This window comes from Phodopus roborovskii, unplaced genomic scaffold (assembly GCF_943737965.1).
Source record: "Phodopus roborovskii unplaced genomic scaffold, PHOROB, whole genome shotgun sequence".
Classification (NCBI taxonomy): domain Eukaryota; kingdom Metazoa; phylum Chordata; class Mammalia; order Rodentia; family Cricetidae; genus Phodopus; species Phodopus roborovskii.
In genome coordinates, this window is record NW_026126436.1 from 5467846 (window position 1) to 5495523 (window position 27678).

At 43.6% G+C, this 27678-nt stretch overlaps 1 protein-coding gene across 3 annotated transcripts in view; it reads right to left on the reverse strand.

The window, feature by feature from the left end:
- Nucleotides 1-27678, reverse strand: part of Mob3b (MOB kinase activator 3B) — a 172336-nt gene that overhangs the window by 116982 nt on the left and 27676 nt on the right. Inside the window, exon 1 of one of the 3 annotated variants that reach the window (XM_051187517.1) lies at nt 16420-16463. The exons of the other annotated variants lie outside the window; for them this stretch is intronic. The gene's annotated coding sequence lies outside the window, so the exon portion shown is untranslated. Of the gene's footprint in view, nt 1-16419; nt 16464-27678 lie in introns of those variants that run through there. 3 annotated transcript variants of the gene reach the window in all.

Genomic DNA, 27678 nt, shown 5'->3' on the forward strand with positions numbered 1-27678 from the left:
GCCGTCACACAATAAGAAGCACAGTCCCCTTGTGAGTTTTCTTTGTTGAGAGAAGACTTGGTCAGAGGGTGCATTTATCCCAGCTGCTGCCCAGCTGTCCCATCTGTGAGTCAACCCCAGGTCTCACAGGCCCATGCTCTAGTACGTGACCTCTATCCAGCAACCTGATACAGAACGGGAAGTGTTCTCCATAGGGACTGGAAAACACTTCCAGCTGTCCAGGTAAAACGGCTCCTTTGCTCTGCCTCACTTTGCTCAAAGCTCTCTCTTCTCAGCTCCAGTCATTGGTGAAGTAGGAGGAAGGGAGAAAAAGAGGAAGAGAAGGCTGGTCATGCTGCACGTATCTGGCTTTGGTATCTAGCCTGCTCACTCATGACTTCACACTCCACTATGCTGTCCACTTCCTGTGGCCAATCGCTCCTTAGATAATTCCAGCACAAGTATTTACTTCACTTCCCATAGGACAGCACAACAGAACTTGGGAGGCTTTTGTGGTTAAACCATTTATCTAAATGATCGCTGATCAAATACCAGGCAGATAAACAGTTCTGTCTCCCACCAACAGAACTACACTCCCATATTCATGATTCACAATCTAGAAAAGAAGCAGGTCCTGAAAACAGCCACCTCCTGCATAGGTCAGCAGAGCCACTGGACATGCTGTTTTCCAGGTCAGTGTAAACAGCTGACATATTTTCATGTTGCAACATTGGGTAAGTACTCAATGCCTCTGGACAAACACAGAGCTCTAAGACTTGGAAAATATAGGACAAGGGCTGGGAGATGGCTCATGGGTAAGAACACGTACAAGCATGAGGACTTTAGTTTGGCTCTCCCAATGCCATGTAAAAGCCAGATATGGCCACGTACACCGGCATCCTCATCTCTGGAGAGTAGAGACAAGAGAGCTTGTCAATGGGGCTTAGTGGCCAACTAGCCTCTGGAAAAAGAGAACAAAACAACAAGCAGCAGGGAGCTAGCTCCTTCGGATGCAGAAAGAGGTTCTGTCTCGAGGAAACATGGCAAGAGTGGTACAGCAGGACAGAGAGGTCTCCTCAGGCCTCCTTGCACATACGCACCCCAACCCCATGCATCACTCATGTACCCCCAAAACACCACTACCAACAAACCCATAGGGTAGATCTTTGCACAGATCTTTCTGTGGTGTTGTGCATGGCTTCCGGTAGGCCTGCCATGTTTTCCTCCTATCACTTCAGTTACTGCAGACTCTATGGTATGGCTCATTGCTCTCACTTGGATTCTTCCTGCCGCATCTACCTTCCTCCCGTCCCCACCGCGTCTGTACCTCTAAACAGCATCCTGATACTGGTCTCCCTTTGGTCCCCTCGCCCACTCTCACAAGCATGACAGGGAATTGTTACTGATAAGATATGGCAACATGAAGGCCTCTTGAAAACTTTAATTCAATCCAACTTCTTAATGTGTTTAAAATAAAACCAAACACACCTAATAACCAGAAAAGTACATTTTTCAGGGCCAGTAGTTACAACAGATCTGGGGCTGAGAATTTAACCTCTCCCAGTGTTCTCATTCTGCATTTGAGCCTCTTCAACACATAAGGGGAGGGTGAGGAGTAACACCCTTCAGAACTGCCCAGAGCGGCTTCTTCTCAGGTAAGAAGGGAAGCACCGGTTTGCTGGTTGATTGACTGACTTACAGATTTATTTTTTTAAATTTCTGATGGTTTTTAAGCCAATTAAAACAACATAGCTTTTTTTCCCCTCCACTCAAATGAAGTCATGTGGAGGACTTCTATGATATTAAAAAACACTGAAATTCTCTCAGCAATGGAAGCAGAGATAGTCCATTCCCTCCCAACTCTTATTCACATACCCACAAGAACCTGAAGGTTTGCCTTTGTCTTTCAGATAATCCACAAGGCCCTGAAGTGTCCCAGTCTTCCCCTGCCCTTGACCAGCCTCCCAGGCCTGTGCAGTTTCTGCCTCCTACGAATGACCTGGCTTCACCGCACTGTGCGGAAATGGTTCTTGACTGCTTGGCCTTTCCTCTACACCAAACAGTTCAAACCATTCTCTTTCCTCACACCCAACTCCTCATCATGTGGTCTAGCTTCAATCAGAGCTCACCTGCCAGCCATCAGTCCTGACTCTTCAAAGTAGTTTCTGCCACACCCTGCCTCTTGAGTAGTAGTGCGTCCTCTCCTTCTCTCTGGACCCTTCCATGACTGACTTTGTTTGTGGTCACCCTTTCACTGCTAATTTTTAACTCTTGCTCCTCTGTAAATACTTGCATTTTGATTCTGATCTTGAATTTTACTTTTCCTCAAACCCTGCCTTCATTTCTCCTTTTACTCTTCTGCTTTTCTCTTCTCCACCTCTGAGGACTTCAGTAGAAGGTCATAGACACTGAGTTGAAAATATGGAATCCTTGTTAACCCTGAAGCATTTTTCTACCAGACAAGTTTCCTTGGGTCTCGTCTCTAGACTCTCAGACACATGGAGGTCACCTGAGGTGCATGCTAAAATGTCTTAGATTTCCCCCCTCCCACACCCCCACTGTATTGACTGAAAGGCTTTCTAGTCTGTAAGAACTCTGAATCAGGGGGCTAATACAGCAGGCCTGGGCCAACACTCAGACACCCAGAACATGCAGGATGCCAATGTCACCAGAGGACCTGAAATTCCAGGAGAAATAATGACAGCCAATGTCTGTGGAGAGTGGGAGGGCTAATCTGAACCATGCTGAGAACTGAGTATGGTCTCCATATTGCTGGTATGTTAGCTACATCACTCACAGAGGGGACAGCTCAATCCTTCCTCCTGGTCCTCTACATCCGCTGGTCCTTGATTCCTACAGACTGGATGCTGTAGTATGTGCCTGAGCAACATGCTGGGATTTGATTGCCACAGCTGTTGGCTCTTGAGCTTATTAGATACATCAGATCATTAATCTTTGCCTTTCCTCTTCAAAACAGATAATGAAGTTATCTATCTCTGTGTGTCATCCCAACAAAGCGTTTGCACCTACCAGGCATAATCAGTATGTAACAGGTTTAATTCTTGCCATTAATGTAATACTTAACTTCCTAAAATGGAAGTGTCCTTCCTTCTAGAAGGTTCCTCAAAGGCAGACAACGTAGACTTCCCTTTTCCCTTTCTCAGATAATACTCTGGGGTGAGTACACCTCTTGGATTTCAGTGTTGCTCAGTCAAGATGCTAAGTGAAGGCCAGGAGCTGGTCTGAAATGTAGGCAGTCATTACCCCTCGGTAATTGTAGAAGAGAGTGAGCCACCTTATTTTCCAACTGGAAAAAGGAACAGCCTTTTCCTATTACACCCAGCTGACTGGGTGTAATAGGAAAAGTGACTATTACACTTCAGTGACAGTCAACAGCCAACCAGTAGTCCATCAGGGCAGAAGCACAGGCTAGAAGGCTGCCATGGTGACACAAGGGACACTGCCAGATAGTCTGTGTTTACTGGACATTTGTGTTTATTATTTAAGATCAGGAATTCACACTTCCATGGCAGCACCAGCAAAACTCATCCAGAGTCAAAGCCTGCTTTTAAAATATGAAACATCTTAAATTTTGATTTTCTTATGTAACCATGATGTGTAGACTTGCCAACGAATGTTAAAAATAGGACCCAAAAAAAAAAAAAAAAAAAAAAAAATCAAAGAAGAAAAGTGCCTCAAAGTTTCTGCACTGACTGGCATGGAAACAGTTGCCTCACAAAATCGAGGTGGGTATGAAGTTTCTTCATTGTTTAGGAGAGCTGTTTTGGGTTTTTCCTCCTTTATTCCTTGGGTAGTTTCATTTGTTTTTCCCACAGGACTTTTTAGTGACAAGTAGGGTGCTACCACTCCTGTGAAAAACAATCAAGACTGCAGGAGGAGAGAAACGTCCTCAAAAGTCTCCAGAGGCTGCAGGAACTTTGCCAAGGGAAGTGTCTACTTTGACGGAGCCATGGAAAACAACAGCCTCTGCAGACACAGGGCTCAGCCAAACCCTGCAGCGAAGACTCGCTTTATTTTGTGTCCAAGCAAGAGTCCAGGAAGCCACAAGCCTTGGCTTCTTCTCCATTTAAAAGTCTACATTTGTCAGTCTGTGGTGATGAGGGAGCCTGTATTAGGGTATCCCATGTTGTCAGAAAGAGGAGGTGATAAGCACAGTCCTAGGAGGGCATCCTTTGCCTATCCAGGAGACTAAAGCAAGTGTTGTCACCCTCTCCCCTCTTCTCTCCTCTCCTCCCCTAACCCCTCTCTGTTTCTCCCCAGAGTTTCAAAATGTAGCCCAGGCTGGCCTGGAATTTAACAGTGATCCACCTGCCCACCTCTACCTCCCATGTGCTGGGATTAAAGTGGCCACCTGTCCTCTTTAAATGACACTTTTTTTATTTAAAAAAAAAAAAAAAAAAAAAAAAGGTCTCTGATTTATGTCATAGGTTTCCATAAAAATTCTGATGACCCAAGCAATTTTTGTACCAACTTTAGTCAGTAAAAAAAAATTCAGACCCAATATAAGAAAAAGTGAAGACTTCAGAGTGCCAGAAAGACAAATAAGACAGCCAGACTTGCATGGGGGGTGGGGGGGCTATCTAAAAGCCACTTTAGTGCATCTCAAATGCAGCTCTTTACAGAACTAGGCAGGATACAAGCATTTGCAAACATTTATATTTTAAATCAGATAGCTAGACCCAGATGCTACAGATTTTTCATATTCTATGTGATTATACAATGAGCTGGTCCCTATTGGATCCCTTTTAACATACCCTATTCCAGAGAAGCTTTTAGAAAAAGACAAACACTCACAGAGCAGGGCAGCGTGGCCAAGAAGCCCTGATTTATTTCAGCTTTGAAAGGTTTCTACACTTGGCTTCTGGTATCTTCGGGGAATGTAATCTCCAAGACTCACTTGGCCTGCTGTCTGAATGAAGTTCACGCTTTTCTCATCTAGCAGAGTAACCTCGTGAGATGTGAGGACAACCTGTCCTGCAATCTAAGCGAGGTGAAAGGGGAGGGGAGGAGGGGTAAGAACAAGGTCATACCAGGACATGGGGAGTTTAGAAGGCTTTGCTCTCTGGACACAGCTTACAGGGCACAGATGTGAAGGGACAGGGTTCTAGTTTGTAGGGTACCTAGAAAGGAGTGGCTTTCTGTTATTAATGAGGTCTCATTATGTAATACAAGCTGGCCTAGAACTTCCTATGTAGACAAGGCTGGCACTACATAGGTCAGGCTAGCCATGAACTCATAGAGATCGCCTGCCTTTGCCTAAGGAGTGGGATTAAAGGTGCCTGCTGCCTCAGTCAACCAGATAGGCTTTCTAAGCAATCACAGGAGAGATGATACCAGACTCCTTGAGACTTAGGTCCTTAAACTCAGACTGGTCAAAAGGAGCCTTTAGGTTTGCAATGCTGGAACTGCAAAGTGGAAAGCAAAGGTAGATGTGTGGCAAAGTGTAGTTCCTTCTCCATCTGATGCCTGATGTTAACCCTTACAGGACTGTTGATGAAAGTTCTAATCAAGAGGGGCCCCCAACTTGATCAGAAGCCATTCAATCCCCCCAGCTCCACAACTTTCAGACAATAGGAAGAGAAGGCAGGTGGGAGGGCCAGCTTGCATTTGGGTAGCTCCTAAAGGAGACCAAGCCCTCAGGTGGGGCACATAATCTAATTGCCACAGTAAATAATACCAATTGAATTTTATATACTAAAAATCCTAACCCTAGATGTGATAGTGTTAGGAGATGAGGCCTTTGGGAAGTAATAATGTCATAAAGGCTCCCCCTGGGCTGGATGGATGGCTCATCTGTTAAAGGCTAGGCTCACAACCAGAAATATAAGGGTTCTCCCTTCACAAGTGGGGTGGCTCACTTCTAAAAGGGGCGCCTGAGAGCTGTTGCCCCTAAGACCGATATGTGAACGAAGCCATGCTGACACCCTAATCTTGGAACTGTAGAATTAAATTTCTGTTGTTCATAAGTTATCTGACATATGGCAGGTAGCTATAGCAGACTGAACTACAACCCATAGGCACCTGGAATGACAGTTCTCATTTTTATGTCTAGGATTGGCATGTGTTTAGCTCTATAAAGCTACCCCAATTGTGTGGGAAGAAGATATAGGAATTCTTACGCTGATCTGCATTTCTTCCAACCATTTCAGAGTAAACACAAAAGGGTCCTTTAGCAAGAATTAGTTTTGTGACTTGAGGAAACAAATGCGTGTCTCCCACTCCATGTACTCCAGGAAGCCCACGAGCACTGAGCATTTAGGAGAGATGACTCAAGAGGTGTTTCCCTTGACATCACAGGCTCACCTAACTCCCAGGCCAGGCTGGCTGAATAAATCTAACACAAAACCAGTAAACAAGTAAAGATGAGAATTTTTTTCGTGGCCCAGCCCAGGTCATCATAACCTAAACTAGCTACAAGGGTTACAGGGATGGCATGTACCGGCTGATGCTTTTGTGTCATGAGACAGACCACTACTTCCTGTTCTAGAACATTTTGGAGGATAGGAAAAAGGAATCCAGGAAGTCGAGATAATTGCAACAAAGTCTCTTTCAAGATCTCTCCCTCTCAGAGGAGGAAGTAAGGGGAGAAAATCCAGTCAAAAAGAGCTAGAAGTCTGGAATGAAGCTTTTATAGAGACAGCTGATATATATGAGATCTTTCTCTTGACTTGAGGTTTTATAGACCAGGGTCACCTCAAAACTGAGTAACTGAGGATGACCTTGAGCTCCTGATCCTCCTGCCTCCACTTCCCAAGTACTTACATTACAAAATGTGGGCTACCATGCCATCCAGATGAAATCTTAAAAAGTGTATGTGAGGTACACTTACCCATCTTGGTATGTGTGTGTGTGTGTGTAGCAGTCAGAGAGGGGATATTCTCCTCACTTGTCTCTCGGCCTTATTTTTTTTTTTTTTTTTTTTTTTTTTTTTGGAGGCAGGGTCTCTCACAAAACCTGAAACTCATCATTTCTGCTAGACTAGCTGCCCCTGAGATCTCCTTTCTTTTGCTCCCCAGTGCTGGTATGAGAGGTGTGCACTGCCAGCCCAGCTTTTCCCCGGAGAATAGAGATCTGAAGTCCGGTACTTATGCTCTCAAAGCCATGACCCCTATCCCTTAAAGCGCTTTTTGTTCCCTTGGCCAATCTACCTCTGGAAGACAAGTGTATAGAGTTATTGTTGATGGGCCGGTTTCTACGATGGAGCTCAGTGATTTCTGCCTCAAGTAACTATACCCTAGTGTGATCTTCTCTGTTTAGTGAGTGTGAACCTAGTGACATCTAGCAACTGGAATACCAGCAACAGGAAACACTTCAAAGATTTGGCTATAAGAACTGTGGCTTCTATTTTGTTCAAATACTCTTCCACACTTTCTTGCTTACTTTGAAAAAAAAAAAAATAGTTGTCACGTTGTGGTTCTGCCAAGAAGCTCACATGGCCAAGGCCTGGCCACTTAATGGGCAGTGAGGAACTAGAGTTCCACTAGGAGCTGCATCCTGCTAGCGACCAGTGAGAAAGCCACAAGCAGCCTGAGATGCTTCTCTCAAGTGATCCTAAACCCAAGTCAGTTAAGCTGTGCTGTCACACTTGACCTGCAGAAACTGTGAGATAATCGGTGTTGCTGTTAAGCCACTAAGTTGAGGAACACTGTTTTCCTGAAGCAATAGATAAACACACCTATTTATGCTGTCACTGATGAGAGCCACACACAGAGGGAGACACAGAAGTCAATCCAGAGGGACCTAGTTCCAGAGTGATGCAACCATTCAGGAAATACTGGCTAGCCCTCAGAATAAAATGAGGTTAACGTATCTGCGGTGATACAGAAAGAACCCCTTGAAAACTGGGGTAGGGAGTGGGGGATAGTACAAAGCATTCCTGTGCACTCCAGACAAGCTCCTGACCTCACGGTGTTCCAGCCTTAGAAAGAATGGGAGTTGTTCTATCTAGCATGCATCTGTATATGTGTTTATAAGCAAACACACATCCTCATTCTCCACACTGCTCCTTCACACTGCTTATCCAGTCCTTCTGTATTTATATATCTACGTTTTAGTTGACATCACACCCCATACTTTCATAGCACAGGAACTACCCTCATATGAACCACTACTCTCTCCAGTCACTGATTCCATGATGGACTTCTCTGCATCGATCTTTCCTGTACAATTTATTTCAGATCAGGGTACTTCAGAAATATAAGTGAAATCAGGTCACTGACCTCTCTGAGCCCAGAAAGGCTTCCCACCATACTCAGAATTGAAGCCAGAGTCACCCTATTAATTCATGAAGCCAGGTATGCAGACACCATCCCTGATACCTCTCCTGCCTCTCCTGTTCTCCCGTTGTTTACTTGCTTTGTCACTGCCCTCATGGATGTTTCCAAAGCACATAAAATCTGCTACACTTCAGGACTCTGTTCATTTGCTAGAGTCGCTGTAACAGAGCATCAGAAAGTACTTAGCTTCTAAAATGGAAAGGCATTGTCTCATTTATGGAAATCTGAAATCCATGTGTTGGCAGGACCGTGCTCTCTCTGAGGGTGCCAGGGAACATCTGACCTGTGCCTCTCCCTTGCTTATGTGGTTTGCTGGCAATACCCAGTGTGCCGTGGCTTGTAGACTCATTGCTCCAATCTCTGTTCTCATCATCACCTGGTGAGCATATCTATCTTCAGACATTCCACTTCCTATGAAGGCAGCTGTCATTTGTCATTAGAGGCTCATCCTACTCCACTGGACCTTGCTCCTATTTCCAAATGAGGTCACGTTCAGAGGCACTGCATGTTAGGGTTTCAGCCTCTGCATTTCAGGTGGGGAACATAATTCAAACCATAGCAAGAGCCTTTCCAATCGCAGTTCACTCTCCCTAAAAGGAAACCACAGTGTGGCTGCCAGAGGAATGTGCCTTATAGTCTTCTAACTTACATGGAGCCTAAGGGCCAGGAACAGCTGCTGTGATTCCCAGGAGCCACTCCTAGTGCATGACTTGGCATGGCGAAGACACCAAAGGAAAGCAGCCTCTGGGAGATGAAGACTCACCCAACAGGTGGCTTCAGCTCCAAGACACTCCCAAAACCTTGGCAAAACCTCAGGGCAGCACACTAGCAGGATGCTTCCACTCAACAACAACATCCCCCTTTTCTTACTGCAATCTGATGAATTAACGCCCCAAGGTCCCCACAGCTACTTCCCTCTCCTCCCACATTCAGACGGCACCTTCAGGAGGACTTTGCACTTCATTGTGTGCGCTTTAAGAGTCATTTTGAAATTCTTAGTTAATTTTTAATAAGGGGTTTAACAGTTTCATTTTGTAGTTTGTAGTTTGAACATAAAATAATCCTCACAAACCTCAAGTGTTTCAACACTTGGCCCTGAGTTGGTGGCTCTGTTTGGGAAGGTTGAGGATCCTTCAGGAGGTGGACAGGCTTTCTGTTCACTTTGAGCTTCATGAGTGCAGATGGAGTGTGACCACCAGCCTCCTACTCCTGTGTTCACACTTTCCCCACCACGTTGGGCCGTATCCCCTTAAACTGTGAGCCAGTGTGACCGATTCTGCTCTTGCTGGCTCTGGTCAAGTATTTTGTCACAGCACCAAGGAAATCAACTTTAAAAGCTCTCTTGCAGCACAGCATTGGTGGCACACACCTTTAATCCCAGCACTAGGGAGGCAGAGGCAGGTGGATCTCTGTGAGTTAGAGGCCAGCCTGTTCTACAGAGCTAGTTCCAGGACAGGCTCCAAAGCAATACAGAGAAACTCTATCTCAAAAAAACCAAAAAACCAAAAACAAAAATCTCTCTTGCATTGTTAATCCCATCTTGGTGCCTGCTTCCCAGAGAACCTGAGCTAATCTCTCCAGTATTTGCATGATGCCTCATCTCCTTATGTGAGCTTCTGACTAAGGGGTCTTTGCCATCCAAAGTAAAATACACTCATCCAACCTGGTCCTCCTTGCTTCATTTCCCAAACTTCATCTGATTTTATTGCATTTTTACTTACTGTCCCTTATGCCATTCTTTCAAGGGGATCAAAACTTGGAGTTGTTCATTTTCCATCATAGCAACTATAGCAAAGCCAGGAACACATAGGTAGTTAACTAATAGTTTGTCAATATGTTTACTTTATAAAGACATAAATGTCAGGCTGAATTCACCAGCATTCTCTCTTCTATTCCAAACATATAAAATATAACCCAGGGTGGCCATCATAAGAATGTACCTCATAACTTAGAAAGCCAGTTCACCCAAGCTACTTTCAGCCCTAGGTTGAGACTGAAATTCCCAAGGGAGGCCAAGTGATACTGCTCTTAGCCATGCAAGGAAAACAAGCCAGAATGACAAAACTACACCATCAGAATTCTGGAACTACTCCATCTACACGGAACTAAAGCTAGAAGAACTTCCACTATTCCCCAGGAAGCAGGCTAAGTCTGTACTGTGTTTTGCCACAGTCTCATGTTTAAATAAAAAGCACATCCGAAGAGTATGAGGAGGTCATCTCAAGCACCAAGCCAATGCCATGCATAAGCATGTCACCAAGATTTACACTGTTTAGATTGGACAAGAATCCTGAGCCAATAGATCACCATAAAAATGTTCCCTGGACCAGGGAAACCTTTACAGAAGCAAACTCAAATTGCTCAGTAGGAATACTTTCTTCATAGCTCAAGGTTCAGTAGGCTTCCTCAGGATAAACCATCCCACTGAAAAAAATCAGACAAATATCTGTAAAAGCCAGGAGAAGCCATGTCTACAGCAAGCCATATAAATAGCACCCCAAGAACTGGAGCAAGAGAAAAGCCATCGTCCGTGAGAGCTATACACTCATCATGCTTAAAAGTCCCTACCCAAAAGAGAAAACAAAAAGCACTATCCTCTGTGAGAAGGAGGAGGAGGAGAAGAAAAGGGTAAATAGAATTCTTTTATGTTTATATTTTTATTTGATTTGATTACATTTTACTTATTTGTGGGCAATGGGGTTGGTGAGGAGGGTGTGGAGAAGACAACAAGAAGAGGTCAATTCTGTCCCACACTGTGGATTCCAAGGATCATCTTAGTGTGGCAAGCACCTTTATCAGCTGAGTTAGCTCAACAACTCATAAACAGAACTTTAAAAAAAAAATACAATACACGCCAGGTATTGTGATCGCACCTGTAATCCTAGAGCTTTCTAGCTGAGACAGGAATGTTTCCTTGCGTTTTAGGCTAGTCTGAGCTACTTAGGGGATTCTAGGCTGCAGACTGAAACCCTGCTACAGACATACAGTAAACAAAGGAAAGAAAAAGGAAAAACACAATGTGATAAGTTGTATGTTAGCTGCAGTGGAAAAAACGAAGTAATATTGTGGAAGAGAGAGCTGAAGGAAATACCTCAATATTGCAGAGAGACAAGAGAAAAATTTGGAAGAACAATTATAGGATGTGAAAACTAAATTCAAGGATATTTAAAGTATAAAAACTAAGTTCAAAGATAATTAAAGTATAAATTTAAATTGAATTTCAGTAAGTAAGAGAGACAATATTAAAACTGAAATGCTAAAGGCTGAGAATTGTACAGCATTTAAAAATTAGTCCTTGCTGTCTTTTTAAAGTTATTTTAGTAATATATTTAACTGTATAAAACAGCGATTTCACATATGGGTCATATTCACTCCCCACTACTCTCTCTCAATATGTGTTATTTTAAGGTGTGTATGTGTGTGCATGAAACTTTATATGCACACCTGTGTACAGATGTCTTTGGTGGCTGGAACAGGGCATCAGATTTCCTGGGAACCAAACTTTGGTCCAATGCAAGACAGCAAATGCTCTTAATTACTGAGGCAAATGCTATTAATCACTCTGGCCTCTTAATGTGTTGAGTGAGAAAATTACAAATAGCAAGCAGAATTTAAAAACACACATACACTATGAACTGCTAAAAAGACAGAGGAACGTCAAATCTGAAAAGAAAATCACAGAAGCAGTAAGACTGTACCAGGTGACACAACTTTCAGAGTGGCTCTGAAGGAAAACAGAGACACAAACCCCAGTAGTTCCAAGAAAACAAGAGTGGGGAGTAGAAGAACCTCAGGAATTGTGTCATAACTGGGAGGCTGCAGATGTGAACAGAGAGATAACAGTAATTATAACAAACACAGATCAGCTCAGTGCTCAGCCGAAAGACAGCCCCAGACTAAATGCCTTCTTGGACCATGGGGACCCTGCCAGTGAGTCAGCAGTTGGGGAAGAGAGGCATCAGCTTAAAGGGAATGATGCTGTTGTCTTTAGTACCCGGAGCAGTGAGGCTGGGGATGGGTGAGCCAAGTGAGGGTACCTGACTGCAGTAAGGGCAGTTCTCACCTGTTGCCACAGTCGAACAAGGCAGTGTCATATCAGTCAGCAAAATACCATCAGTCTTAGACAAAACTGAAACCCACAAACAGGAAGTGTGATTTGTAAACCATATTTTGAAGCGTTCACTCACACGCATGCATGCGTGCACGCAAACACACAGGGACAGGGTGGGGGCAAGAGAGAGAAAACAGAAAAAAAGTTAGTAATTTGATCTATAGACATAAGGAGATAGATAGGCAGAACAAACACATGGGAAAATGCATAGTAAGTAAAATATCAAGATGAACACATAAAAAGCCAAATCAAAAGAACAGCCCTTGCAAACCTTGGCTACATGAATGGAAGCGTGTCTTATGCTCAAGAGGCACTGGCGGCCTCACCCTGTAATTTCCACCCCGCTCAACCTTATCATTTGGCTGAGAGACCTAACATTACCGGATAGGAAAAATGCTGGATAATTCAAACGTAAAACACATGCAGCCCCAGTGGTCACTCCAAAACTAAAATAATGTCTGGAGGCTTGTTCTGCCAGTTCTGCTTACACCGGTCTTCCCAAGATGTTAAAGGCACCTTATATGCTGGGAAGCATGGGGAAGAGAAGATGACAGGGGAACAGAGAAATGAGAAGAAGGCACAAGGAACACTTCTGCTTTTTACTTCACAGCTCTGGAGAAGAACTGATGTTGCAGGACCTGGCTCAGACAGCAGACTCAACAGCAAGAGGAAGATGCTTACTGTTCTTCTGGCTTGATGGGGCTGCTCCTGCAAGTGAAGCAGCTGGGGTGGAGGCTGGACCCTTCCAGGTGCTAGGGGCTGCCTTGCCAGTGAGTGGATCTGCCTTAAACACTGGCTCACAGTCCCCTCAGCCCAAGAAGGCATTTCAGTCCTGGGCTGATCTGTGTTTGTTTTAATTACTGTTATCTCTCTGTTCACATCTGCAAACTACTAGTTGTGACACAATTCCTGAGGTTCTTCTACTCCCCTCTCTTGTTTTCTTGTAACTACCTGGGTTTGTGTCTCTGTTTTCCTTCAGAGCCTCTCTGAAAGTTGTGTCACTGGTTACACTCTTTAGTAGTTACAGTACGCATCTTTCACTCACTAAATTCTAACGGGACCTATACCTTTACATTCTTTGGAATCGCACCCTTCAGATGCATGCCTCCAACTCTCATCCTAACTGCTTATGAATTTTCAATCTACAAGTCTTTAGAGTCCTACATGGACTTCTTTATAAAGTTAATGCATAAGTTCATTTATCCATCATTTACTTCCTTCTGTCTTAATTTTTATTTTATTTCAGTATATCTTTCTCCATCCTTTGTTCTTTAAATGAAAACTTTTTCATACAATATATTTTGATCATATTCTTTCCTCTCCTCCAATTTCTTCCATATCCAACCAATCAAATATCCAACTTCATGTTCTCTGTCTCTCCGTCTCTTTCAAAAATCCAAAACCAAAACAAAAAAATGAAAATCAAAGCAAAACAAAATTATGCAAACAAGTAAACAAAAATTCGCATACACACATACAAGCACATGCGCAATAAAACAAAAAGTTGAATACACACACGCGCGCGTGTGCATACACACACACACACACACACACACACACACACACACAAAATCACAGAGTCTGTTTTGTGTTGGTCAACTACCCCTCAGCATGGGGCTTGCCCTGGAGTGTGATTGACATATCTTCTGTCACTAAATTGGAGAAAACTGATTTTTCCAGCCAGTATCAGTTGCAAATACCTTCTTAGTTGAGGGTGGGATTTTGTGTCCGCTTCCCTTCTCAGGGCTATACTTTGTTTTCAACCTGTTCAGGTCTTATGCAAAGTGTCATATCTCTGTGAATTCATGTGTGTATCAATCCTTTTGTACTGGATGACACTTTTCCTTGGAGTCATCCATCATCTTCAGCACGTTTGCATTGTTTTGTTTTTCAAGACTGAGATGTAGTCCTGGTTGTCTTGGATCTCACTCTGTAGATCAGGCTGACCTTGAACTCACAGTGATCTGCCTGTCTTGTCCTCTGAGTGCTGGGATTAAAGGTGTGTGCCGCCACCACCCTGATATCTCTAGCTCTTATTACTTACTGTCTTCTTCCTCTTCCACATAGATCCCTGCTCCTTGAGGAGAAGGGTTTGATGGAGACATCACATTTAGGCCTGAGTGCTCCAAAGTCTCTCACTCTCTGCATTTTGTCTGGTTGTGGATCTCTGTGTTAATTACCATTTACTGCAAGAAGAGGGCTGAGTGAGGCTCTAATCTATGTCATTAGGAATCATTGTATTGCTATCTTCCTTTAGCAGAATAATAGCATTAGGTTTCCCCACGGGTCCATGATCTATCTAGTCTCAGGCTTTTGGCCATTTTAGCAGTGTCAGATATGGGTTCCATCTCATGGACCTTAGATCTAGCCATAACCTTATGGTAAGGCAGACTGCTGAAAACACAACTTACTGAAGTCATTAAACACAGAGAAATAGAGCTGGTACCCAACTAGAAGCGTCACCCCCACTGATCAGTTCCGGGTGCTGGAAGGCACTTTGCTACCAGAGAAAAGCAATCCATTAGTATCACCCAGCTACAAACTCTGAGACTTATAACAGTGACCTCCAGCCTCTAAGGTATACTGGTGCAACAAATGCCATGGAAGTAACCAACCACTTGTTGACCTTTCTACATCCTTGCAGCAATTCTTTGCAATCTTTTTATTTATTTTGATGTATTTTTATTACATAAAAACGGTACTTTATATGCATGTGCACATGCAGGCTAGTGTACATACTAGGACATTTATGTGGAGGCCAGAAGACAAATTGCAGGAGTCATTTCTCTCTACCATGTGGGTCTGAGGCAATAAACTCAAGTTGTCAGGCTTGATGGCACTTCCAGTTGAGTCTTTTCTCAATGAGTCCATAAAGATTTGACAGTTTAAAAGAGACTGGTGTCTCCACAGTAAAAGAAAAATGCCAGGAAGTTTCCCAAGATTGAAGTAAAAGTCTACAAATATATGATAAATACTTCTTTGTTAAATCTATTATTCAAAATATTTTATTTTATATGAAAAAAATTCATAGGATAATTTTCTTATTTTTTAAGAACTCTTGATTGCATAACCCTGGAGAAATTTGAGCCAGTCACAAATTGAATGAGATACTTACAGTTCATTGATTTCAAAAAGCAAATTATAAACACGCTTTTCATTGCCTGAAGCGAAAATTACATTTAATGTGGGGTGTGGGTAGATGCTGGTATGTTTGGAATGTGTGTGGGTAGGAGGGAACCTAGGGCCTCAGGAAGTCTCAAAGATCCAGCCCCTTTGTGGTTTGAAGGTGCAGAGGTCCTTGACAAAGTAGAGCAATGCCAGGCTAAGAGAGATCATGGGATCATCATGGGATCATGGTGGAGGGGTCCATTGCTCACCTCCCCACCCTCCATGAAACCTGCAATAAAGCAACAAAGCCAAGGAAATGCTCGGTAACTGGAAAAGGATCCGACTTTCAGTCCAATCCAAGTTCTGGTGGAAGGAGGGGCCTGCTCCATTCAGGGCAAGGACAGAGAACAAAGGACATCAGAGAAGGAAGGGCATGCTGAGCTCACAAGGCTCACACCGAGCTCTCACTATATATACCTGAGCTAGTGGGAAGCAAAGCTGCCCCATGTGAGAAGTGAAACCAGAGATGAGTGCCCTATGCACGCGCACACGCACACACACACACACACACACACACACACACACACACACACACACACACACTAAACAAAACCTCGAAGAACCTGGAAAGAATTGCTGCTACAAAATCCTGGACTCACCCTCACCTTTCCACATTAATAGGCCCTAGGGAACCCTCCCTGGGCAGCAGTCTCCCGGCATTGCTGCTGTTTTTCAGGCCTGCTCACAGCTCCCTGGCCTGCCCTTGACCTGGGACCTATAACTGACTGAACAACTCTGCCCCACTTGCCTGCAAATTAGTGTGGGCCTCACTCTCTTCCTCCTCCTCCCCATCCTTCTCATCCTTGTCCTTCCCCTCGTCTTCCTCCCCTTCCCCTCCCTGTCTTCCCACCTCCACTCTCATACCTCAGAATCCTAGGCTTCCTTGGAGTTTTTCTGTAGGTACCAGGCAGGGGTTCCCTAGGGTGCTACCAAATGACTTCTGTGCACACAGTCAGCTTGAGGGACTAGGAAGTGGACCTCTAACAGTGACCTTTAAACTTAGTGAATGGAATGTGACTGTTAACCTTTAACCTTGCCGGTACATGAGCCATCCTGGAAAGTCAGCCTTGCTGTAGTTTTTTAAATAGACCACTCAATTGGGACCTGGGCTCGTGGTTTCTATTGCCAGGGCAGTTTCAGCAGGATGACTCATGGTATTCAGTCTCACAGAGTGATAAATTATCAGTAACGATAAGGAACATAGCAAATCATTTGTTCATGTCCCTTACTGCATTTAGTTAGTCTTCAGAACACCTATGCGGTATTACTATTATCCCCGGGTTATAGATAAGGAAACTGAGAAAGGTTTCCTAATTTAGCTAAGACTGCTTAAACAGAAAGCAAGAGATGGGATTTCAACAGTCAGTCTGGTTCCACAGTACAGTCCTTGCTGATCACAACCAATGTCCACCTCTAACAAAAGCCAGCAGTTCTCTTCCTCCAATAGCAACAGTTTCTGGTTCTGGACATCTGCAGTTGCTTACACTGCTTGACATTAACCCTCCCTGCACCTCACAACAACCTGGTAAGGGGAGACTAGGAAGTTCATTTTACAGAAACAGGAAAAGGTTTCTAGATGTTTGATGATTCCCTGGCAGATCTGAGATCTCCCCACCTCCTCTGCAGCCTCCATTACCTATTTCCTCCCCAGATGGCACGGCACCCCGTGCCTCTCTCCCCCGCTAAAGCGAGATGTGCCTGTCACACACCCCTAAACCTTAGCACTGCCTCCAGCAAGTCTACGCTCCTGGGTGGCCATGCCTCAGTGACGGAGCCTCGGGATGGGTCCAGTATAGTTCCTTTCTTTGTATCCCAGAACGCCTGCCTCACTTCAAGTCTACAGAATGCAAACAGCAGAATTGCTGTGATACCTAACTCTTTTTTTTCCCTTGTTCTCTCTTGGTGCTTATTGAGTTGGAGGCATTGGGGATACACTGATTTTGTGATAGGGAAAGGTATTAAGAAGACACTATCCGATAATATAACTGTGTATAAAAATGCAGGGATACTTACAGAGCACTTAAGTGCAAACTCACTGGTGTGCTAGATAAAACTTTTTCATACGAAAGGTCAAAAAAATGAACAATGAATTTGTTCAATCAACACCTGTGACCTATTAGATCAGAATCGGTTTGTTGTGATGAACAAAACAGGCAGAACCCTTTTCTTAATGGAGTTGATAGTCCAGTTGAGAGAAAAATTAAACATATATATCCTCAAATACATATATGTACACATGATTGACAGTTACAAATTCTGCCACATGCTAAAAATGACAAGAAAATGCTATGACAGAGGACAAGGGGACAGAAACTGGTTTAGATGGTGGTCTTGGAAATGCATTTTTCCATTTTTTAAAATTATTTTTAGCTATGTGCTTCTTTGTCTGTAGGTGAGTTTGTACATGGAAGGATGGATGCCCATGGAGACCAGGGGTGTCAGATCCCCCAGAAATGGAGTTTGGGCAGTTGTGAGCCTCCATTGGAGGAGCTGGATACTGAACTTGGGTCCTTGGCAAGAGCAGTACATGCTACTGAGCTATCTGCCCAGCCCCCTAGAAACAAGTCTTTGAAGAGGATAACTTTGCATCAGGACTAAAGGGTCTCAGGAAAACACTGTCACAGGTAAGACAAAGAGGAAGTGCTTTGCCATGGACACTTGACAGGTGAAATGTCAGGGACAGGTGCCCTGAATTCTCCTGAAGGCCCGCAGCCTCAGCCCCATTCCTCCTCCACCACCAGCGCTCTCAGTATTCTCTGTCCATGTCCACCACGTTACACCCAAAACACATGCCACAGTTCAGCTACAACGCACCCTCTGGAAGGACTCGAAAGATGAAGACATGTTCACCAACTGGGTAGAATAAGCTGCTTAATCTACAGAGAGATTAAAAATCTGGGAGGTGGTAGAAACTGTAGAGGATGGACCTTATGAGACGAAATGAGTTGCTAGGGGTGTGTCTTTGAGGGAATGTCTTGTGTCTGACCCTGTCTGCTCACCTTGCTTTCAGAATGGTATAAAGTAGGCAACCCCGTCCACTCTTTTGACCACAACCCAGAAACAAAGGTGACAGTGATCTTGAACTGAAGCCTTGAAACCAAAGGCCAGATCACCTTTCCTCCTTTAAGTTGCTTCTCTAAAGTATTTTGCCAGGGAGCACTGTCCAACACATCATATTTATCCACTGCAATACATAATCGCCACTATTAAAAATAACTCAAGTAGTTTAAAAAAAAAACCTGTAACAAATGACTATGGCCAACATTTTAATTTGGTACTACTTTAAAAAGTGACATAATTTATGATCTACCAAGCTGTCTATCTATCATCTTTTTTTTTTTTTTCCAGTTCTGGGGATATAGAACCCAGGGATTGTGCATATTTGAAAAAGGCTGTACCACTTAATTATATTCTCAGAACTATCTTCCCCAATTTCATATATACATACACACATATATACTTGTGTGTGTGTGTGTGTGTGTGTGTGTGTGTGTGTGTGTAAGGGAGGATGGGAGAGTGAAAGAAAAAGAATACATGAGCACAAGTGTTAGTAGTTTCCAATTGTGTTTTCATTTATTGCTGTGTATAAATAAGGGAGCCTAATATTATCTTTTATAAACATCAAAGTTTGATTTGATTAAATGGATAAAGACTTTTTTCAAAAGAGATCTGGAGCAAGAAAGTCTGGCAGTTCTAAGTGTAGGAAATGGATTTCTCCTGACTAATTCAAATCTGATGCTCAATTGATAGGCAGCACATGGAGGTAGCCTACTGTAATGCTGTGAGTGGGTCTGTCACACTCTGAATGACTCAGGCATAAGTAAGCTAGGCCCAAGACATCCAAATACTAGAGTGCCTAGCATTCAGCATTCTGAGTGCTACCGAATTTCCTGTTCTATATTAGGTCTGGTCTTCTAGAAGTGAGAAGGAGAAGCACACCCAGGACGATGTGACTAACAGTGGCACTTTTAGGAGTGTAATGCCAGAAAGAACATACAGATTTCTCATTAGCCCAAAAGATGAGAAAATAGGGTTTTGCTTGGCTGTGTGCAAAGTGGAAAGAGGCACAGGGCAGCTAAAGAGTTCCTCATGTGAGGACACAATTCTCTGTGATGTTTCTACAAGAGTGTGCCAGGTTATCTTTTACTGGACATGGGCACAGCAAACAGCCTGGAGAGCTAGAGGTGCGGCTGGAGATTAGGGAGTGTACGGAGGGAGTGTAGGGACGGTAAAGACGGAGGCCTGTCTCATTCACCCCAGAAATGTTTTTATATTCCAGGGTAATAAAGATAATGGAAGTGAGGATGTGTAAGAATCTTTAGAAGACAGGGATTTTCCTGTCTTGTGCTGTGCAGCTGTGAAACACAGCCCTGGGTGCACAGAATTCACTTGGGCCCACATCAGCCCCAGGAAATATGTGAAGGATACGGGTGGACTGTGGGTAAGCTTTCTCACCCTGAGGCTATTTGACTTCACTCTGCCTAGGAAGTCTTCTAAACTATCAGGACTGCTGCCTTCCCACTGTTTAGGTTTGTCTTGACTTCTTTGGTGTACCCTTTCCACTTCCGTGGCTGATAATTTTTATTTCTATATCAGCATTCAAGAGAAACGGTCTATCATACCAACTTGTCTGAGTGGTCAGAGATTTGCAAACCACACCAAACCCCATGGCTGCCAACATGGCTACTGGCTCCTGCGAGGCCAGTAACCATCCCTGATGACCTCTTACCTCCTGTCTCCACGTCACACTTGGCCCACTGTCTTCTGCTCTCCAGTGCTCTAAGACTAGAAGTCTGAAAACCACTTTTCTTCCAGGTCGCCATGCTGGTGGCTTCTTATTATGTGGTATCCATGGGAGGAAAAAGCGGGTGTGTTGACTGCATTTCTTTTTGCTTTTCCTAGTCCATCCTCCTCTTTTACTTGTGGTTTTTCTTCCTCTGTCATTTAAGCTTTTTCCACTATGCATAGAAATTCAGCAGAAGACTTTTGTGTGGCACTCCCTCAATCTCTGGCAGTTCTGAAGGCAGCAGGTGCCCTAAGCAAAGGCTACTGTTAGACTCATCCATTCCCAGAAGTAGCTAATCCTGGGCTCTTGCTGTCAAAAGCTGTACATGTGGGAGCTTACCCCTTTCTTCATCTTGAACTAAAATCACACTTGCCTTGAATTTCTTCCCACCCATGCTAATCTCAGTTCACTCTCCATGGGAAGAGAGACTACATTGCTGGTATAGAATGGAGCACAAGCTGGAGGTGTCAAGGCATGGACTTTCCTAATTAGGAGATAAAAGACAAATTGTGTGTATGTGGGTGGGGTGGCCTTGGGGGTGCCTTGTAGAGTGCTAGAGCTACATACAGTTGAAGCCCACACCCTAGCTGGAGGTAGGCCCTGGAAAAGGAAATATCACACCACAAAAGGAAAGAAAGTACATCCTTTCACTCAGCAAGGCACTAAGGTCCTATACTATTATAATGTGAGCAACCCCACTTGTAGAAGAATAAACTATGTTGTCGCCACCTTCAGTAGATGAATCTCTAAACTCAGGTAAGCTAAAGAAGGAGAACAACTGTAAAACTTCTTTATGGTTTCACTCAAATATTAAAATAGTAGTAAAAATATGTAGGAAGGGCCATCTGGTTAACATGCTTGTTGTTCTTCCAGAGGACCCGGGTTTGGTTCCCAGCATCTGCATGTTGGTTCTATAACTCTATTCCAGAGGACCTGACACCCCCCATATCACCCCCACGACCTCCAGGCACTCATGTGGCACAGATACGCACATGTAGGCAAAACATCCACACACAGAAACATTTTTAAAAACCTAAGAAATGTTTGTATATGAAAGCAAAGAACAGCAGCACACAGCTGTAATTCTATCTTTGAGAGGGTGGGGCAGGAGAATTGGAAATTCAAGGTTAGCCTGGGCTAGTTAAATTCTATCATCTATAAATGTATGTATCTATCTGTCATCTGTCCATCTACCATTCTATCTATCTATATCTATTATCTATATATCTAGCTATCATGTATCTAACAGATCAACGCTTACTAACTACAACGTAGATGTTAATGCTGGAGAAGGAAACAGTAGAAAAGAATGGGAAAGGGGGGAGACCTAAGCTTATATGGCAAACTATTTAGCTCTGCCAGACCTGAGCAGTATGCATTTCTCTTCATCTCATGCCATTTTCTAATTCTGTTTGTTGGGAACATTTCATGCTGTAAAAGGTCATGTTCTAGGAATGGTAGGTTAGATGGGATTCCCTAGGTCACACTCTTTCCTTTAAGCTCTAGCAGATGAGGCTGACAGAAACATCATACATTACATTCACTGAGATTAATTAGAGGTGGGGAAAGACATCAAAAACTACTTGCAGCTGATCCCATCCATCTTCCACACTGAGTAGCCAAAGTGGTCTCTCAACACAATCCAAGGCTCAGCACCCTCCGGGTGCTCCACAACTGTCACAACACAGTTAAAGCACCTGGCCATAGCCTTAGGGGCCTCTCTTTATCTTCATCCACTTACTTCTCTTTGTATTCAGCTCTCCAGTCAGATATACTTCCTGGGTGGACCCCTAGGACTATATTCTCTGACTCCAGGGCCTAGTACATACTATTCCTGGACTGTGTACTTCCTTCTCTGTCCCCTCTTAACCCTGCCTGTGGCTCTCTATAGCTCATCCTTCAGATATGAGATTAGACAAGTTCTGGGGGAAACCGTCCTGGCTTCCCTGGAAACAGTTGAGGCATTCTACCTCTGTACCTTCCTGTTTCATAACTTTTGTCAAGATGAAGGCCAGCTTTCTGGCTTTCTCTTTCCCTAAAAGAGAGTGAGGTCAACATCAGAGGGACGATATTTATCATCTGCTGCTTGCCTAGTAGAAGCATGAGCCTGGTACCCAGGGACCTTTAATGAAGCATCATGAGAGGGGTGTGCCTGTGGATAAATGAGTGGAGCTAGACATGGAGCTAACCAGCTTTCCTAGTCACTTCTAGTTCAGGGTCAAGAGGCAGTAGTCTACTTATCTTCTGATGACTATAAAAGCTTTACTGAAAGCCTTTCAACAAGTTTATGATCCCTTAATATGTGTACTTCTGTTTAATTAATCACACCCAGCAGGCTACAGAGGAAAGATGATGTAACACCAGGTGTCTTTGTTAGGGTTTCTATTGTGATAAAACAACATAATGAAAAGCCGTGTAGGAAGAAAGGGGTTTATTTCATCTTATAGATTGTAGTCCCTTCTCCAGGAAGTCAGGCAAGCACTCAAGGCAGGAACTTGGAGGTGGGAACTGAATGAAGTGCAGGCAGCCCATGGAAGAATGCTGCTTACTGGCTTGTTCACCATGATGTGCTCAGCCTTTCTTGTAACATCCCAGGACCACCTGCCTAGGACACAGGGGGTTGGGAGGTGGAACCACCTACGATGGACATCACCCACATCAACTACTAATTAAGAAAATGTCCTACAGACTTCCCTACAGGCCACTCTGTTGGGGGCCATTTTCTAAATTGAGGTTCTCTCTTCCCAAATGACTCTAGCCTATGCCAAGTTGACATCAAAACCAGCCAGCACATTGGGTCAAAGAATGATCTAACATTTTATAAACCCATTAGAACAAACACGCTTCTTCTGCCTAGCAGGGTGAAATGACAAGGTAGACAAGCTTCTCACTCCACTACCAGCCTTTCCCTCTGCGCATCATAGCCAAGCGTGGCTCGCCACATGCTCATGTCCTCTTCTCCAAGGTCTTTGTTCAAACAGAATTCCACACAGTGTTTTAACATCACTAAGGCTCAATCCCCTTAGTGTATATTAATCAGATTCCTACCTGTGAGGGAACTGACTGAGGTAAGTGCCTTAGTGAGCAAACACAGAGAACATTTACAATGTACTGGGTCTCTGAAAAAACAAAGAAGAGCAAGGTACAGCTCTTTGTGATACAGTACAGACACAGGGGACCATGTCCATACATCCCCATTCCACCCTCACACACTCGTCATGAAATCCTGAAAGCACAGTCCTGCCTGCAGAGTTGTGAGATTGCTCACAGAGGGGGACTTCAACTTTCAATGGGAGATGAGATTTGAAATCGGTCATGAAAGATAGGCAGGAATTTGGAGGAGACAAAGGAGAACACAGAGTCAGAAGGAACAGCACACACAAAGGCTGTAGTGTGTCTCGGCTAGAAGGAAGTATTGGCAGAGGGGCTCTAGGCAGGTTCCATGAGTTGTCCTAAGAGTCCACAGATCAAGGTCTCCAACCAGGTTTCTTCCACTTCAGGACTCATTCTCATGCCCTTGTGTCTGTTGCATGAAGACACATGAAATACAAACCATGTCTAATAAATGCCATCAAATGTTGTGGTGACAGTGAGTTGGAAGGTCAAAGGGAGGCCAGAAGTAGGGCTACAAAAGCAAATTAGAAGGAAGGGTATAGGGCTGGAGAGATGGCTTGATGGTTAAGAACACTGGCTGTTCCTGCAGAGGACCTGGGTTTGGCTCCCAGCACAACACAGTGGCTCACAACCACCTGTAGTTTCAGTTCCGGGGAAGCTGACACCCTCTTCTGGTCTCCTTGGGCACAGTATACAGTTAGTGAACATGTGGTGTGTGTGTGTGTGTGTGTGTGTGTGTGTGTGTGTGTGTAGACAAACCACTCACACACGTAAAATACACATAAATAAATCTTTTTAAAGGATGCTTTAAAATAGACAACCAGAACAAAAACTTTTTTATCAAAGCCCCAAACATTATACCATAATGATGATTTTTCTTAAATTTGGAAACTGACACACACCCAGGAGAGGAAGATGATAATAATTGGAATAATTGCTCTGCATATGCCCTCAGTACAGGACTCACTTTTCAAATTCTTGTTCATAAAATACAGTATTTCTTCATAAGAATAAGATAATTATACAACTTGGGCAAAATTTATACGCAATGCATAATTATGAAGAACAAAATATAACATCTTTTGAGGCTATCACAGCTGTCAAAATACAAATTAAACACCTTCATGATGAGGGTATAGTACCAGTTCCAAATGATGAGGGTATAGTATCAGTTCCAGAGATTAGAGAAACTGAGATTGAGGTAGATTGTACTGTTTGTTTATTAAAGGGAAAAATATCTTTCTCAAAAATCATAGGAAACTTTGAAGCTATACAAGCACAATTCAGGAGTGGGTAGAACTTGGGCTCACAACCACTGTGCCTTGATAAATGGCATTTTCTCTCCCCGGTGGCTCAAGGTGTTTCATTGTGGACAGCAGGAGAAAGGACATATATCTGTACCCATCATTCTTTTTTCCATATTCTAGATGAGAAGAATGAACATGGATATTTTCATTTCTTTTTCTTTTTTTCCTTTGAGACATGGGTTCCCTGTGTAACAGTCCTGGCTGTCTTGGCCACTGCTTTGTGGACCAGGCTAGTCACAAACTAAAGAGATCCACCTCTGTCTCCCAAGTGCTAGGATTAAAGGTGATTAAAGGTGTGCGCCACCACTGGCCAGTGACATGGACATTTTCTATGTTAGGAGTGCCTTTTGTATGATATTATAAGGTACATCTTAAACTCCAATGTGAGACACTTAAACTGAAAAAAGACTTCTCACTTCTCCAATCAAACTGAATCCTTACAATAGAGAAAAACGAATTTTGCAAATGATTTAAAAGTAGAGGGAGGGCAGTTCAAGGGCAAATTCTGTAAAATTGTAAACCTGTGCATACACATCTCTGTGCACCTTTGCTTGAGGAAGGATAAATGTTACTTTTTTAAATTGATCAATAAGCATTCCCGAGTAAAGCATATTCCATAGTAAAGAAATGGGTCCAGCTGGGCGTCAGTGGCTCGGGCCTTTAATCCCAGCACTTTGGAGGCAGAGGCAGTCAGATCTCTGTGAGTTCCAGGCCAGCCTGGTTTCCAGGAAAACATCCAAAGCAATACAAAGAAACTCTGTCTCAAAAAAAAAAAAAAAAAAAAAAAAAAAAAAAAAAAAAGATAATCCCAGACCAAATATCAACAGGAAATCTTTCCCAATGACCCCAAATGCAGTACAACTGAAAATTTTCATAAAAACAATTCATATCTAGAATTACAAACTAGCAGACAAATGAACTCAACTTAAATTGCATCTAGGATCTAGGAGCAGCTGCCAGGCATCACACCAGCCAGTAGAGAACAGGTACTGATTTATATCAGAGTAGAAGATAATTAACTCCGGTTTCAGAGCTGTTTGGAGCTAATGCACTAAATATCCACCAGGCACCTGAAAGATGAAAGGAAACTCAAAGGAAGCCTGTACGGACAGTGGCCCCAACATTTGGGAGTCTGTGTGGATAGCACAGGGAAAGAACAATACTTTGGAACAAGCAAACCCAAGTTTAAGTTCCTGCTGTGAAGCCTGGACACATCTCTTTATCTCCTATAACTTTCTAATCTGCAAAGTGGGGAAGGGGTGTTCTTATCTTAGAAGTTGTAGGGAGAAATGAGCAATATGATATATTTAAGTGGCTCAGCAGCCACACCTGGCAAGTACTAGACATATCCTAAAGGAGGCTATTCTATTATTGCTACATTATTCCAGTCCTTGCTGACCAAGACAGAACTCTCTGCTATGTTTTCTAAGCATATAGATTTGGAATGTTCCCCACTCTGTTCCATAAATAAGAAGTTTGACAAGGTGGCAAAAGATCTTTTAAGACATAAATTGTGGCCAGGAGTGACACAATCTCAGTGCAGTGGAAGAAGAGAGATGCAGATGGATCTCTTACAGAGAAAGGCTAGCCTGGTCTAAGAAGGCAGGTCTTGTCTCATATCAAACAAACAAACAAAAAGTAAAGAGTTATACAGTGGATCTGAATGGGGCCAAGAAGCTACATTTCTTTACTTTAATTTTTACTTTATGTATATGGTTGTTTTGCCTGCATAAATGTCTGTGAACTATGTGTTTGCCTGGTGCCCAGGGGAGGTCAGAAGAGGACATCAGATCCCTGAAACCAGTTACAGATGGCTATGAGTCACCATATAGGTGCTGGGAATTGAACCCAAGTCCTCTGGAAGAGAAACAAGTGATCCAAACAGCTGAGACAGTTCTAAAGCCCAATAGGTTACATTTTTAGCTAAGCGAGCTGCTGCTGGCTAAACCTGAGAGCTGAGGCTCCAAGGTAAAACAACCAGAAAGTGGTTGGACAAGTTAGGCTGGGAAGCAGTGACATCCATGTCCATCCACAGGCACACTTCACCCCAGCATTCATCCACCAGTCACACTGACTTAGAAGTCCAGGGCTCCATAGGGTTGGGAGCCTCTTCCTACCTCCCCAAGGGGCTACTACCCTAAGGCCAGATAGTCCATTTAGGATACAAGTCAGGAAATGAATGAAGGAGTGGTTCCATGAATGTGAGGACTAAAGTTCCAGAAATACGAGTTCCAGCTTCATAGTTTTCAATTACTGAACTAGCTCCACTCACTATCATGGCAGATGGACAGGTTAATGGCCTCCCTCACTCTAGCCACTCCATTCTTGCCTGTTTCTGTTTTGACTCACTCCCTAAATAATAAACCCATAAAATCAGCTCCACCTCAAATGAAGCAGGGGAAACCTCAGCAAGAGTTATACAACTTCCTAATCTGTGGTCTTCCCGTAGGTTTATAGAAAGCAGGAATGCCTGCTGACCTGTGGACAATACCAAAATCATGTCAAGAGAACTAATGACTGCTAGACTTAATGACCAAGGGAGAGCCAGGCGTGGTGGTATACACCTACGAATCCCTGATTCAGGGCCAGGTGTGGTGGTATACACCTACGAATCCCTGATTCAGGACGTAGAGACAGGAGAGTTTCTGAGTCTGCGGCCAGCCTGTTCTACATAGGGAGTTCCACTCCATCTCAACTCTCAGATCCTACCCCAAAATCTTAGGAGCATCATCAGTGAAAATCCAAGTTTCATTAGACAAACATCCGAAGTGCTGTCGTATCCATTCTAATTGCAGAGCATGGCTCTTCTAATGAGAGCACACGAAGGTTCAGCTATTGTCCAGTCCAGAGCTAATGGCCCTTCTTTTGCAAAATGAGACTCCTGGACAGTACAGAACTAACTTCTCAACCTCCACA